The sequence below is a fragment of the Archocentrus centrarchus genome, chromosome 13, assembly GCF_007364275.1.
Source record: "Archocentrus centrarchus isolate MPI-CPG fArcCen1 chromosome 13, fArcCen1, whole genome shotgun sequence".
NCBI lineage: Eukaryota > Metazoa > Chordata > Actinopteri > Cichliformes > Cichlidae > Archocentrus > Archocentrus centrarchus.
This window is the reverse complement of record NC_044358.1, coordinates 9,309,888-9,323,559: the sequence shown is the minus strand read 5'-3', so window position 1 is coordinate 9,323,559 and position 13,672 is coordinate 9,309,888.

Here is a 13,672-nt window from a genome sequence, read left to right as displayed (position 1 = left end):
AAGTTAGGAAAGACTAATTATCATGACTGCAGTGGCTGGACGGTGTTGATACGTAAACACAAACATTTCTGGGGGATTTTCTGTCGACCGATCCGGCAGTTTGTCTCTTTGTTGTCGTTCGCCGGTCCTGCTGCGTCCGCCCACGCTGCCTCGCTCTGCAGGAGAATGGGAGGAAGAGGAATCCAACAGGGAGGAGGAAGATATCAGACACGAGAGGAGGAAGTGGAGCATCATCTGAGCTGAAACAACACTGAACATCTGCACAGCTGCAGGGACGCACGGCCAGTGAACGCAGCCCTGCTGTGCCGCGCTGCGTTCACTGCTGGTGGGGATTTACACTCACTCAGATTTGTTTTTTTTTCCCCACTCTACACCTACAGCTGGGCCCATAAGTATTTGGACACTGACATTTTTATTTTTTGGAACTTATCCTCTGTACTCCACCACAGTCGATTTTAAATTTACAGAATTAAAGGCTTTAATAAAAGTGTGTATGTGAGATGTTTGAACTACTGAAAATATAGGATTCTTCAAAATGGTAAATGGACTAGTTCTTTTATAGCACTTTTCTACTCTGAGCACTCAAAGCACTTATACAACATGTTTACATTCACTCTTTTACATTAGCACTTCCATATGTAACTAAGCTAAGTGCTGATTATCTAACATTCACACTCCAACCCTTGCGTCGGCGAGCAACTCGGGATTCAATATCTTGCCCAAGGATACTTTGGCACGCAGCCCGGAGCAGCTGAGAATTGAACCACCAACCTTCCAATTAGTAGGTGACCTGCTCTACCAACTGAGCCACAGCCACCCAGTAATATATTAAGTAAATAAATAAAGTAAATAAGTAAAATATTCAGTTAGGTCAAAAATATTCCATTGCTGAAACAATATATGTGTTATTGTATGTGGTAAAGGACCACATATAATACCAAAATATCTAAAACCTTTCAGGGTTCCTGCAGGAAACCACAGGTCACAACCCTGATCGCAGGGGAAGCAACAGCCAGCCCGTTCAGCCAGCTCAGCAGCCTGTCAGTGTTCAGCACTCTCCAGCAAACACCGACAGACACAAATGCAGCCGTATGCTGACCCGATAATACAGTGGCTTGCAAAAGTATTCATACCCCTTGAACTTTTCCATATGTTGTCACATTACAACCACAAACATAAATATATTTCACTGGAATTTGATGTGAAAGACCAACACAACGTGGTACACAACTGTGAAGTGGAAAGAAAATTATACATGATTCAAAACATTTTTTAAAACTGAAAAGTGCGGTGTGCAAAAGTATTGAGCCCCCCTGAGTCAATACTTTGTGGAACCACCTTTTGCTGCAGTTACAGCTGCAAGTCTTTTAGGGTATGTCTCCACCAGCTTTGCACATCTAGTGACTGAAATTTTTGCCCATTCTTCTTTGCAAAACAGCTCAAGCTCAGTCAGATTAGATGGAGAGCGTTTGTGAACAGCAGTTTTCAGATCTTGCCACAAATTCTGGATTGGGTTTAGGTCTGGACTCTGACTGGGCCGTTCTAACACATGAATATGTTTGGTATGAAACCATTCCATTGTAGCCCTGGCTTTATGTTTAGGGTCGTTGTCCTGCTGGAAGGTGAACCTCCGCCACAGTCTCAAGTCTTTTGCAGACTCCAACAGGTTTTCCTCCAAGATTGTACTGTATTTGGCTCCATCCATCTTCCCATCAACTCTGACCAACTTCCCTGTCCCTGCTGAAGAGAAGCAGCCCCAGAGCCTGATGCTGCCACCACCATATTTGACAGTGGGGATGGTGTGTTCAGAGTGATGTGCAGTGTTAATTCTCCGCCACACACAGCGTTTTGCATTTTGGCCAAAAAGTTCAATTTTGGTCTCATCTGACCAAAGCACCTTGTTCCACATGTTTGCTGTGTCTCCAACATGGCTTCTGGCAAACTGCAAATGGGACTTTTTATGGTTTTCTTTTAACAATGGCTTTCTTCTTGCCACTCTTCCATAAAGACCACATTTGTGCAGTGCACAACTAATAGTTGTCCTGTGGACAGATTCCCCCACCTGAGCTGTGGATCTCTGCATTTGGTCCAGAGTCACCGTGGGCCTCTTGGCTGCATCTCTGATCAGTGCTCTCCTTGTTCGGCCTGTAAGTTTAGGTGGACGGCCTCGTCTTGGTAGGTTTACAGTTGTGCCGTACTCTTTCCATTTCCAGATAATGGATTGAACAGTGCTCCGTGAGATGTTCAAAGCTTGGGAAATCTTTTTATAGCCTAAGTCTGCTTTAAACTTCTCCACAACCTTATTCCTGACCTGTCTGCTGTGTTCTTTGGACTTCATGATGCTGTCTACTCCCCAATATTCTCTTAACCAACCTCTGAGGCCGTCACGGAGCAGCTGTATTTGTACTGAGATTAGATTACACCCAGGTGGACTCTTTTTAGTTATTAGCAGTCATCAGGCAACTTCTGAATGCAACTGGTTGCACTCAGAGAAAAGGGGGCTCAATACTTTTACACACCACACTTATCAGTTTTTTATTTGTAAAAATGTTTTGAATCATGTATAATTTTCTTTCCACTTCACAATTGTAACCACTTTGTGTTGGTCTTTCACATTAAATTCCAGTGAAATATATTTATGTTTGTGGTTGTAATGTGACAAAATATGTTGTACAAGGGGTATGAATACTTTTACAAGTGACTGTAACTGACCACAGTCTTTGAACATGAAACTGAACTTGACATAAATCAGAGGAGGGCTGTGTCATGGTGGTGGCTGCTGATCCTTGTTATAACTGAGTTTAACACATCTAATCAGTTAACCACAGTTGAAACCACTCATTCACATCCAACAGCTGATGAAAGGAAGCAGAGCACAGTGTGTTTTTAGTGTCATTCATGCTGTCACATTCTGACCTGCCAGGCTGTGCTGCGTGCAGCCAGCAGGCTCCATTGGTTTCACAGTTGTACTGAACCTGTCCAAAGACGCACAATATCTTACAACATCCATCCATCCATTCACTTCCGCTTATCTTGTTCAGGGTCGAGGGGGGGGCTGGAGCCTATGCCAGCTGACATAGAGCGAGAGGCAGGGTACACCCTGCACAGGTCACCAGCCCGTCGCAGGGCCAACACAGAGAGACCGACAACGTTCACACTCACATTCACACCAATGGGCAATTTAGAGTTTCCAGTTAACCTAACCCCAGTAACCCAAATATCTTACAGCATCATATCATTCCAAATCTAAGAGTCTTCCGCCTCCTTGAACATGGGAATGGAGCTCATGAATCTGCAAGGCTTGCTTTGTGCTCTTTGTATGAGCTGATTGTTATCAGATATTTCTAAATAAACAGATAAATCTGAAACTTGTGACAAAATGATGAGATATCAGCTCATTCTGAAACATACACCATATCTACCTGCTGGTTACTGAGTTATTTAAAGAGCAAGAATTATTCCTCATGGCTACTTATTTATAACAACTTCCTGTTTAAAATGTTGCAGCACCTTTATTTGTCATTTTCTGTATTTGGCAGAGGTTGCTGATGTCTGCCTTTTGCAGCAGAGGGTGTTGCAGCAGCCACGGCAGAATAATTGATAGAAAACTCGATTACTAAAATAATCAATAACTGCAGCCCTTAATCGCTGGCTGCTGGGGAAGGGGGGTCCCATGACCCACTGAGTGTTTCTTCTTCACTCACCTCTTTTTACTCTGTTTATACGCCACTCTGCATTTAATCATTAGTTATTCATCTCTGGCTCTCTTACACAGTGTCTTTTGTCCTGTCCCCCTCCCCTCTGTGTCTGCTGTTTCTCATCTTGTCTCTTCCTGTTTTGGTTGTCCTCTGTGTGCCTTGCTTTAAGTTTTACTGCCCCTTGTATCATCATCTGATTCAGTTCAGCTCTGTCTTGTTTCCCCCAGCTGTCTCCACTCCCCTTGATTGCCCTTCTGTGTCTATGCCCCTGTGTGGTTTCTAGTCCCATGTGCTTTTAGATGTAGTTTACGGCTCCTTTTTTGGGCTTTGTTTCACTTTTCCCTTTGGATTTCAGGTTTTGCCTTCTGGACTAAGTTAATGAGTTGCTTTTTGTTAAATCCTGCGTGCATCAGTGGCTGCACCTTGGGATCTCTTCCCCACACAGTCTGTACAAGCTGCAGATGGTGATAGCTTGATTGCAGTTCTTGCTGCCAAGGATGATACAACCATTATTACATTTAGGACGCAATTACTTTTTCACACAGGGCCAGGGAGGTTTGATAGGTTTGTTCTTTTAAATGATTAAATCTTTTTGTAGTTACTTGGGTTATCTTTGTTTATTAAAATTTGTTTGATCTGAAATAAGTATCAAATATGCAAAAATCAGGAAGAGGTAGCAAATACATTTTTACTGCACTGTGTAATTGCTGTCACATGCTGTTATAATGCAAACTGTTAACACTTAATTTCATGTTCCACATAATTCAAGTGTTGAGGCAGAATTAGTCATAGTTCAGAGTTAATTGGCTTAAAGAAAAACATTTGGAAATGAGCAGGTACTGGACTGAAAACGAGTGAAAAAGCAGCCAATGTTCAAAGAAAAACTTTGGAAGAGCTTCAGAAAGTCTGGAGAACTGCTGCTCAAGAGCACTTTAAAAATTACAAGAAAGTCTGACTGCTTGGAAGTAAAATCTGAAGACAGGTGGCTCAAGACTTTTGCACAGTACTTTACATTTATTACATGTTACACTCAGTATTGTATATACCACCAATATTTTCCCAAACTTCCACAAACTTTTAAACAAAACAATGAAATGTGTTTTCTTCCTTTACAAAAGGAACAACAATGATCTTGTCACTTTTCCTCTTACAGGTCCAAAAAAAACCCCCCAAAAAAACAAATTACAAAGAAAAAAAGCAAATTACAAAGAAATGAAAATGAGTGGAAAAGGAGAGCGTGATCATCGTGATATCAAGGAAGATGATTTTTTTCCCCCCCTTTAAAAAAACAAAAGATCTTTCTGTCCTTATTTAATAGACGGGCTCCAATTTTCCACTACAAACTTATACAAGCAAAGCCTGAACAGACCACAGCCGAGGTAGCGGTCCACTGTATCTGTAGGACATTACATTACCCCCCCCCCCCCCCCCCCCCCCCCCCACACACACACACACACACACACACACACAAGCAGAGGAATGAAATGGGAGGACATTTTGTTGGTCATTTATACCCCTGCCTGCTGTTTTATTGGACACTGCCAAAAAATATAATTCATATTGTTTGCATTTAGCATGCGTGACCTGTATTAATAGGGGCTTGTATGACTAATGTGATGTAACCAAACTGAAGGATCCTTTAATCAGTGCTCTGTCCACCCCCCCACCCCCTTTCTTGAAATTGGCACTGCTCTGGACTGAAACCTTAAACAGCTGCAAGAGCCAGAACAAAAAGTCCACTGGAAAACTTCTGCCTCTTCATGCTGAGTCTTCTGAGCAGAAATGTGGGAGTTTGTGGAGGCTGTGACAAAGATGACTCTGAATTCTGGTTGTCTGAGGCTGTCATACATGCACATCTCATTGGGTCAACAAGGTGTCGCTTCCAGTTATTTTCATTAATGTTAGTTTTTGGATCAATTATTTTTAGTGGTGCTCCAGCCACACCTCCCCGCTGAAGAGTCTGATAATAAAGGACTGAAATCCATCCATATTTGGAAACTTCTGGACAATATGAAAGCTCACTGCACCGATCCTGAGCCGAGTTTAGGAGTGGACGATCAGCTGTTCACTGGAATTGAGAGCAAATCCTGCCACTTTGGTTTGGACCAGCTCCTTCAGTGAGTTGTTTCTCTGGACTGCTTTTGTACTTTTGGTCTTTGTCCTTTTATGTAAAATTTTCTGTTAAACATGTCATTGGCCGATAACTCATCAGTGAGTTACAAGTTTATGCCTGATGAGAGAAATACAGGAAGTGTTCAAAGTTCAGTGTTTATGAAACAAACTGCATCATCTCTGAATAATCTTTGTGCTTATTTTTAAACTTGATTTCTTAAGTAGCTGTGTAATAATAGTTTCAGTATTAGTCTTATTACTAGCTTAGAAAAGTTATTACTTTTGTAAAATAGAGACATATTTGCAAACAGATTAGTTTTATTGTGGTTTATCAGAGCTGCAAAAAGGGCATGAAAGGAAATGAGAGGATGCCCACTATGGTCAACAGAACAAGCACACCTTCCTGTGCAGGTGACCGATCTTCAGCTCTTTGGTGGCCACTGTTGCTATTTGGTCATCAGGTGATGGCGGCCTTGTTGTTTTTCCCTAACTTAAAGGAAACAAAAGCAATTGTATCATAACTATTTCCAAAAGGTGTTTCATATCATCTTTTGTCCTGAAGTAGTCTGGGTTCTCAAAGAAGGTAACATCCTCGCCTCTCCATGAAGACATGGTGCTGCTTTGAAATGAAACGTATGACCACTTTCAGCTGCTTCCTTATTTCCCACTGCAGATGGATCCACATATTTACTCTACTGCAGTGGCTCTATGGTGTAGTTAAGGTATTTGTCTTCCATGCACAGGATTCCCACAGAGGAGACACAAACCCAACCTCAGGGGGGGCAAATCTATAGTCATGGTGGTCTCAGACCTGGATCAATGGGACGGCTGTATCAGGAAGAGCAACTCATATAAATCAGGTACAGATTGATCTTTTATGGGGACTTTTATGGGGGAAAATGATCCACTCACTTAAGTGGGTCAATCAACTGTATTGATTGTCATTGTTGTATTTCAGTGGCATGTTGTGTCAGCAAATTCCCATAAGAGGGCATCATGTGTGTTTTTGCAGATGGTGGGACAGTAGTTTACTCTGAAGATGGTAAAATGGTAGGTTCACCTTTTCCCTAAAGTGTTTAGTGGACCTCATCAGTATGGCTGTTTCATGAAATCAGAAGGTCTGGTCAGGGAGTCCTGTACTGTGGCAGCCAACGTCACCTGAAAACGTAATGCAATAATACATTAAATCCTTCAGTTATTTGTAAATTTGTTTGAGTAGAATTAGGCTAGTAACCAAAGACACTTGTTTATCATTCAAACAAATCTGTAATTTTAATCAATAAGGTATAGATTTTATTTTTCCCTGATCAGTTAAATAGGTCTAGTCTTCAAGTCAACATCTTCATGTCCAAGATCCAGGGACTGTGTGTACCAAGTTAATCTAATCTCTTCAGTTGTCTGACTTTGTTTTATTTTGGTGATCTGTGTTTGGCTTCCTCTGGAGTCATTTTTATCCCCACCTATTACCACTCCCCTCAGTGTCTTCTGAGTCTCCCCTTGTCCTTTATCACATTGTCACATGCTCAGTGGTTTCTGGTTTTTAGATTTCCTGCCCCGTCCTGTGTTTAGACTCTTTAAGTATTTTAAGTTGATTTGAGTTATTCCCTTTTCCAAGTCCTGCATTTACCAAAACCTGCAGGGTGGTGAGTTGCTGTAAGCATCGCTGTTGTGCAATGTCAGTGTGCCTCAGTCCTCAGGACCAGTGTCGCTGTCGTCAGCTGGTCAGATGTTCGGAAAGTGAACTTCCGGCTGTCTGTGGCCCAAATATCTGCATAGCAAGCTTGCAGTTGTGAGCACTGAGAGGGGAATGCAGGAAAATAATCAAGCCCACTCAAATTTATAAACCACATTTTACAAAAAAAACTCACACTGACTGAAATACTGTACAAGAAGGTAGGATGGACACATCAACCTAGATAGAAATGTGAGGCACCAAACATACAATCATAACATAAAAAAAAACAAAAACAATAAAAGGCGCAGGAGAAAATGAGCCAGACAGACTCTCAGTGAGTAAAATTACATTTTTAAGTCAAGTTTTAAAGACTCAGTGGAGGGAGATTTGATTGATGGGAATGTTCCACAGTCAGGAACATCCAATCAGCTGACGTGAGGGACCGGGAAGCTAAATGGGGGTGTAGGAGGTCGGAGATGTAGGAAGGCACCAGACCACAAAGGACTTTGTACGCAAACAGGAGGATCTTGAAATTGACTCTACAGGTGCTGGTCATAAAATTGGAATATCATGAAAAAGTTGATTTATTTCAGTAATTCCATTCAAAAAGGCAAACTTGTATATTATATTCATTCATTACATACAGCATGGCCTCGTAAGAGGCTGTGTCCATCATTGATTTAATCCACTCATTTAACTCGGGACACTTTGTGGTCTTCCAATGTCTTAAGATGATCCGACATGCTGTCACAACACCAACCACCAGGACTGAGAAGACTCCTTTTGAAATGTCCGGCAGTCGCGATCCGTCTCCCAGTAAACACACTTCTGGAGTCTGAGGGATCTCAGAGCCCAACCGCACACTCAGAACCTCCAAGATTTTAGTCCAGAAAGGTGAAACCAAAGAACATTCCCAGAAACAGTGTAGATATGTGCCCACCTCTTTTTTACATTTCCAACACATATCTGCCATTAGTTTCATTCTGTGTAGTCTGGTAGCTGTATGATATTTATGTAGCACCTTATATTGTGTGAATTTATTTCTGGCCTCTTTCACATATTTATCACTCGCTGATAGGACATCTAACCATTTTTCTTTTGTGTACTCCATACTCAAGTCTCATTGCCATAAAAGTTTAATGTTTGACGATTCACTACTCAAAGTATAATTTTTAAAAATTTATAAAATTGAGAAGTTGTATGTCTGTCACGAGGCATCCTAATGTAGTCTAGAATATCATTCTCTACAGTGTCTTTAAATTTTGAGATAACACAATGTCTCATTTGTAAATATTTCCAAAAGTTAACCCCACCTTCCAAATCAAAAGTGCGAGTAAGTTCCTCAGAGGATATAAATTGTCCATCTTTATACAAATAGCCAAAGGTGCATATGCCACTCAAATGCCACTGCTTCCAGAACACAGGTGTTTTACCAATACCAGGTTTATTCCAGAGAGATGCATATTACTCCACCTGGGCCCTGTTCCAGGAAGCAGGTTCAACAAACTCTGAGTTTAAAAACAGACTCTGAGTTGATCAACTAATTAGTTGATCAACTCTTGAGACCCTAAAACAGCAAGCTCTTACTTCTAACTTGTACTTCTACTTAAGTACAGAATGTCTGTACTTTTGCCACCTCTGAGAACAAGTACTGACATTCTGTACTTAAGTAGAAGTACAAGTACTTGTGTTAAAAAAAATACTTTGGTAAAAGTTGAAGTACTGGTTCAACTTCTTTACTTAAGGAGAAGGTACGGGCTCTGAAATGTACTCAGCAAGAAAGTAAAAGTAGCAGGTTGTATAAATGTTGGATTCAGCAACAACACGACTCTTAGGTAGGGACATTGCATGAAATTAAAAACCTTGTCAGCCAATAACTGAGAACTTTCTGATGGTGTTCTTCCTCATGGGTACAGATGATCTAGTAGAGTGCAAGTTTTGAGTTTTTCAAATAATATTTGTTGTTGGTTAAGTTTATCTTCAGTTTGGTTTAGTTTAGCCACGATCACATCAGGAGACGAACGCTGAATCAGACAGGTAGATCCCCCACAAGCATCTGGTATTTCTCCCTCATCCACCCGCTCAGGTGAAGGAGGACTGACTGGTAACTCATCGCCAAAACTACAAGTCATAACCTCCCCTGCAGATGTGCTTGTCAAGCCACGACAAAATATACAGCGAGCGTCACGTTGTGCAGATGGAAGATCATGTCCACAAAGCAGGTGATCCAGAAAAGATGGTGCTTCAAGCCACACCCACTGTGTGATGGGCGGGGCAGTATATATGCTTATTCACCGCTTCTTTGTAGAGGTATGTCGCCCCATGGATGCCCCATTTCTGGCCTGTGTGTACATAAAATACACATTAGTGTGGATTATTAACAGACTATTTTGAGTTTTCCCTACATACCAGGCCGTGTTAAACTCTCCTCTGGCTCGTTGCTCTATAGAACAAGCCTGCTAATTCTTGATGGTCTACGGCCAAAAACATTACACACACTCACTAGGTTTTAATTTAAAAATACAATAATCTTTTAAAAATACACACTGAATGGGATTCTATATTTCTCCCATGTTGGGGGTTCTTAGTCTTCCAGAGATACTCCCTGCAATCAAACACCAGCAGCAACACACGGTCAGAAGAACGAGCCTATTTTGATCTGACCAGCTGACAGCAGAAGGCAAAATATAATGGCATAGTGAATAATGAATTTACATATTCAAAACCTTTGTAAATGTTGAAATACTAACCCCGCTCCGACAAAACTGCAGTATTCTGCGATTGCCCTGTAAATCAGACTGTTTTTGAGAACGCAGCCCACCTGGCCTGAAAAGCACATAAACACTGATGAGCAAGGTTCTTGTGGTCTCTCCAGAACACTGACATACAGCTACCTCTAGCTAGTGTATCCTCCAGCACTGTAGTTTGTCACCCTCTTAAAATAATGGCCAAAGTCAGTATTTTAAATAAAAGTTTTATTTTCACCTAAAATATATTTTCAGTGTTTGTTTTTTTCTCTCTTTTCTGAACAACCTGATAAGTTGGACTCAGCTGGGGAAAGACAACATAAGAGAAGTAGAACAATGTTGCTGAAGTTTTTATAAAGTGGTGGTTGAAGTTGGTAAACCCTAGAAAGCACTGAAGCTGCTTCCAGGTAGATGAACAAGCCACTCAAACACTGCCTGCACCCTTGGCCTTTTGTCCCTTCTTAATGGTGAATCCAAGGAAAACTACGGATTCCACATGAAAGTCACTTTTCACCTTTGACAGTTTCCCAGGAGGTGTTACAGTACCTGACTGTCATGATTTTGATGGCCAGAGGTTCTTGGAAAAATGAGAATATCATCAAGGTAGACAAAGAAACTGGTAAAGGAAACTGCAAAGATCATTAATAAGGGCCTTGAAAACAGAAGGCACATTCATGAGTCCAAAAGGCATTACCAGATATTCAAAGTGGCCAATGTGAGTACTGAAGGCAGTTTTCTATTTGTCTCCTTTTACTTGAACCAGGTGGTAAATATTCCACAGATCCAGTTTGGAGTGAACAGTTTAAAAGCAGAACAAGAGGCAACAGAAATTTGTTCTTAACTGTGTGAAGTTAATGCACAAAGAAGCTGGTGCCCAGAAGCAAGGAGGATGCAGCAAAGGAGTCAGCTATGTGCTTTCCATTCAAGCTTCAGGCTGTACGGCTGGTCAACAGGGGAGCACCTGGTAACAAATCTACAGCACAATCACGAGGATGAGGAGGGAGAGAGTGCCAAATCTTTACAGAGGACCTCCACGGGGTTATGATACTCCACATACATGGCAGACAAATCTGGAGGTTTTGAACAGGAAGTGGAAAAGCCCGTTTCACCTGGAAGAGAAGCAGATTTTAGGCAGCTCTGATGACAAAGAAATATTGCAATTCCAGTCAATGTTTGAGTCACAAACTCCAAGACAGGGGTGACCTAAAACCAGGGATGTATTAGAGCATCAAGCAGATACAGATTGATATGGTCTTGACTGCTGCAAAGAATTAGGGAAACGGGGAATTTTGCATCACATCATTTAATCCTTGTTTAAAGCTGAAACCTGTAGGGGCTCAGGCAGAACTTCCACAGGTGTTCCTAATTATTTGGTCAGTGTTGAATCAAAAAAAAAATTAAATACAAGATTCTACTCTGGAATCCATGTTTGGAGAGAGATTCAGAACTAATGTTTGCTGGAACCATTCAATTTTGGTAGAGAAGAGTCGTTTTACCCACCAGTATCCCCACAGTTACTGCTGGGCTTCATCTTTCGGTCGCCGCAGGCATGAATCAGAGATTCTCTGACCACAATATAAACACTCACCTACTGTGATTCTTCTTCATCTCTGACAGAAAGAGCCGAGTTGCATCTGCTCAGTTTGTGTCCCGACTCACTGGAAGTAGAAACCCCTCGGCACAATGTCCCATGGGAACTGTAGCCCTCCGTGCCCCAGTGCTCGCAAACATGAGCATCTGTCCTAATGCACATAGAAATCAGAGAATCAAGAATCAGGGAGAGCTTTTGCTGCCAAGTGACTGTAGTTCCTTCAACCATATAGAAGAGTGCCTCAGAGGGCCTCTTCTTCCAATCCTGCTTCTTCTGCCAGAATCCAAATCTTGGTGCAGACTGGAGAGCCACTGTGTTGGGGTTGGATTCCTTATCAAATACATTTCCCACAAAGCCATAATATGAGAGTTCAGCATTAGCTTGAAGTACAGCCCGACCTCACAGCAAACCCACAAGATGGAGAATTTTGGAGCTGTCTGAGGCATAGGTTCAACTTAATTGTCTGAAGACCAGAAAGCATTGGGTCAAGACCCCCCCCTGCTTTCCTCTAACTTCCTCGAGAAGACTTGTGGTGGCAGCAGAGAGGCCGTGGGCTGAGACTGAGAGGTGGAAGGAGGAGAGTTGGCAGCTTACTGTGATTGGGATCACAGGACATGAAACATACCTCCTGGCTCTGCCACTTGGTGGAATAGAACAGCCTATTGATCGGAGTTGATCATGATCACCTGATCATATTTTCACAGCAGGGCTCCTTGACTGGTGAGGGCGAATTCAACAACATCTGCGTCTGCCGAGTCCATTGGCCGGCCTGATCATTCTGTCAAGTCCAGTGAACAAAAGGTGGAACCAAGCGCAGGACTGAATAAAAGTTCAGCAGGCGTGTTTACAACAAAAGGGACCACAGGACCTGAACAGAGTTTTCTCTTTGTGAGATCTGAGGCTAAGCAAGCAGGTAAGTCCACAGATTCTCTCCCAAACTGCCTCCAGCTTCTCCACACCAGGGCTTCTGCATGATGATTGCAGACAGGTGAGCTCATCCACCACCAGGTGCATGGAGCCAGAGGGTGGAAACCCAGGAAAGGTCCCACCCCTGAAACACAAGAGCTGAGGTTAACTCATTCACACACACTCACACTTGTACCACTCATATTTCTGAAGATATTTGAGTAGTCTGAACTGTGAAGTTATTCCATTATAAGCTGACAACATTTAATCCTTTTTCCAAGAGGTATACATGTTATACTGTATACATGTTATCTGTTATCTGTTCAAGTAAATGATGATTTCGGACAGTCACATCTGTCAACAGAAGATCTTCTGAACTCCATCCATCCATCCATCCATCCATCCATCCAACCATTGTTTTCTGCTTTCGGGGTCGCGGGGGGCTGGAGCCTATCCCAGCTGTCATAGGGCGAGAGGCAGGGTACACCTGTACAGGTTGCCAGCCTGTCGCAGGGCCAACACAGAGAGACAGACAACCATTCACACTCACATTCAAACTTCTAAAATAAGAATTTATTTGCTGAACAAAACATTTTTCTTTTGCTTCAGTTTATTTCAGTGTGACGTCGCAAACATGTCTGATCACTGACACTGATTCCTGACAGCGTGCACACACGTGATGTGATGTGATGGTCTGCCCGAAGTGCTTCGAGGCTGGTCTAATATTTTATTCCGTGGCTTCACTGAGCTCCTCTCACACCCAGGTTTTTACTTCACCTACTGCCAGAGCCGCATGCTGCTTAGCCTGCTGGTACCTGTCAGCTGCCTCCAGACTCCCACAGGCTAACCAAGCCTGACAGGACTCCTTCTTCTTCTATATACAGCATCATCCCTATCAAGCTAAATTGTGTTTTTGGAGGACTGCACACAAGCAATTTTGCAT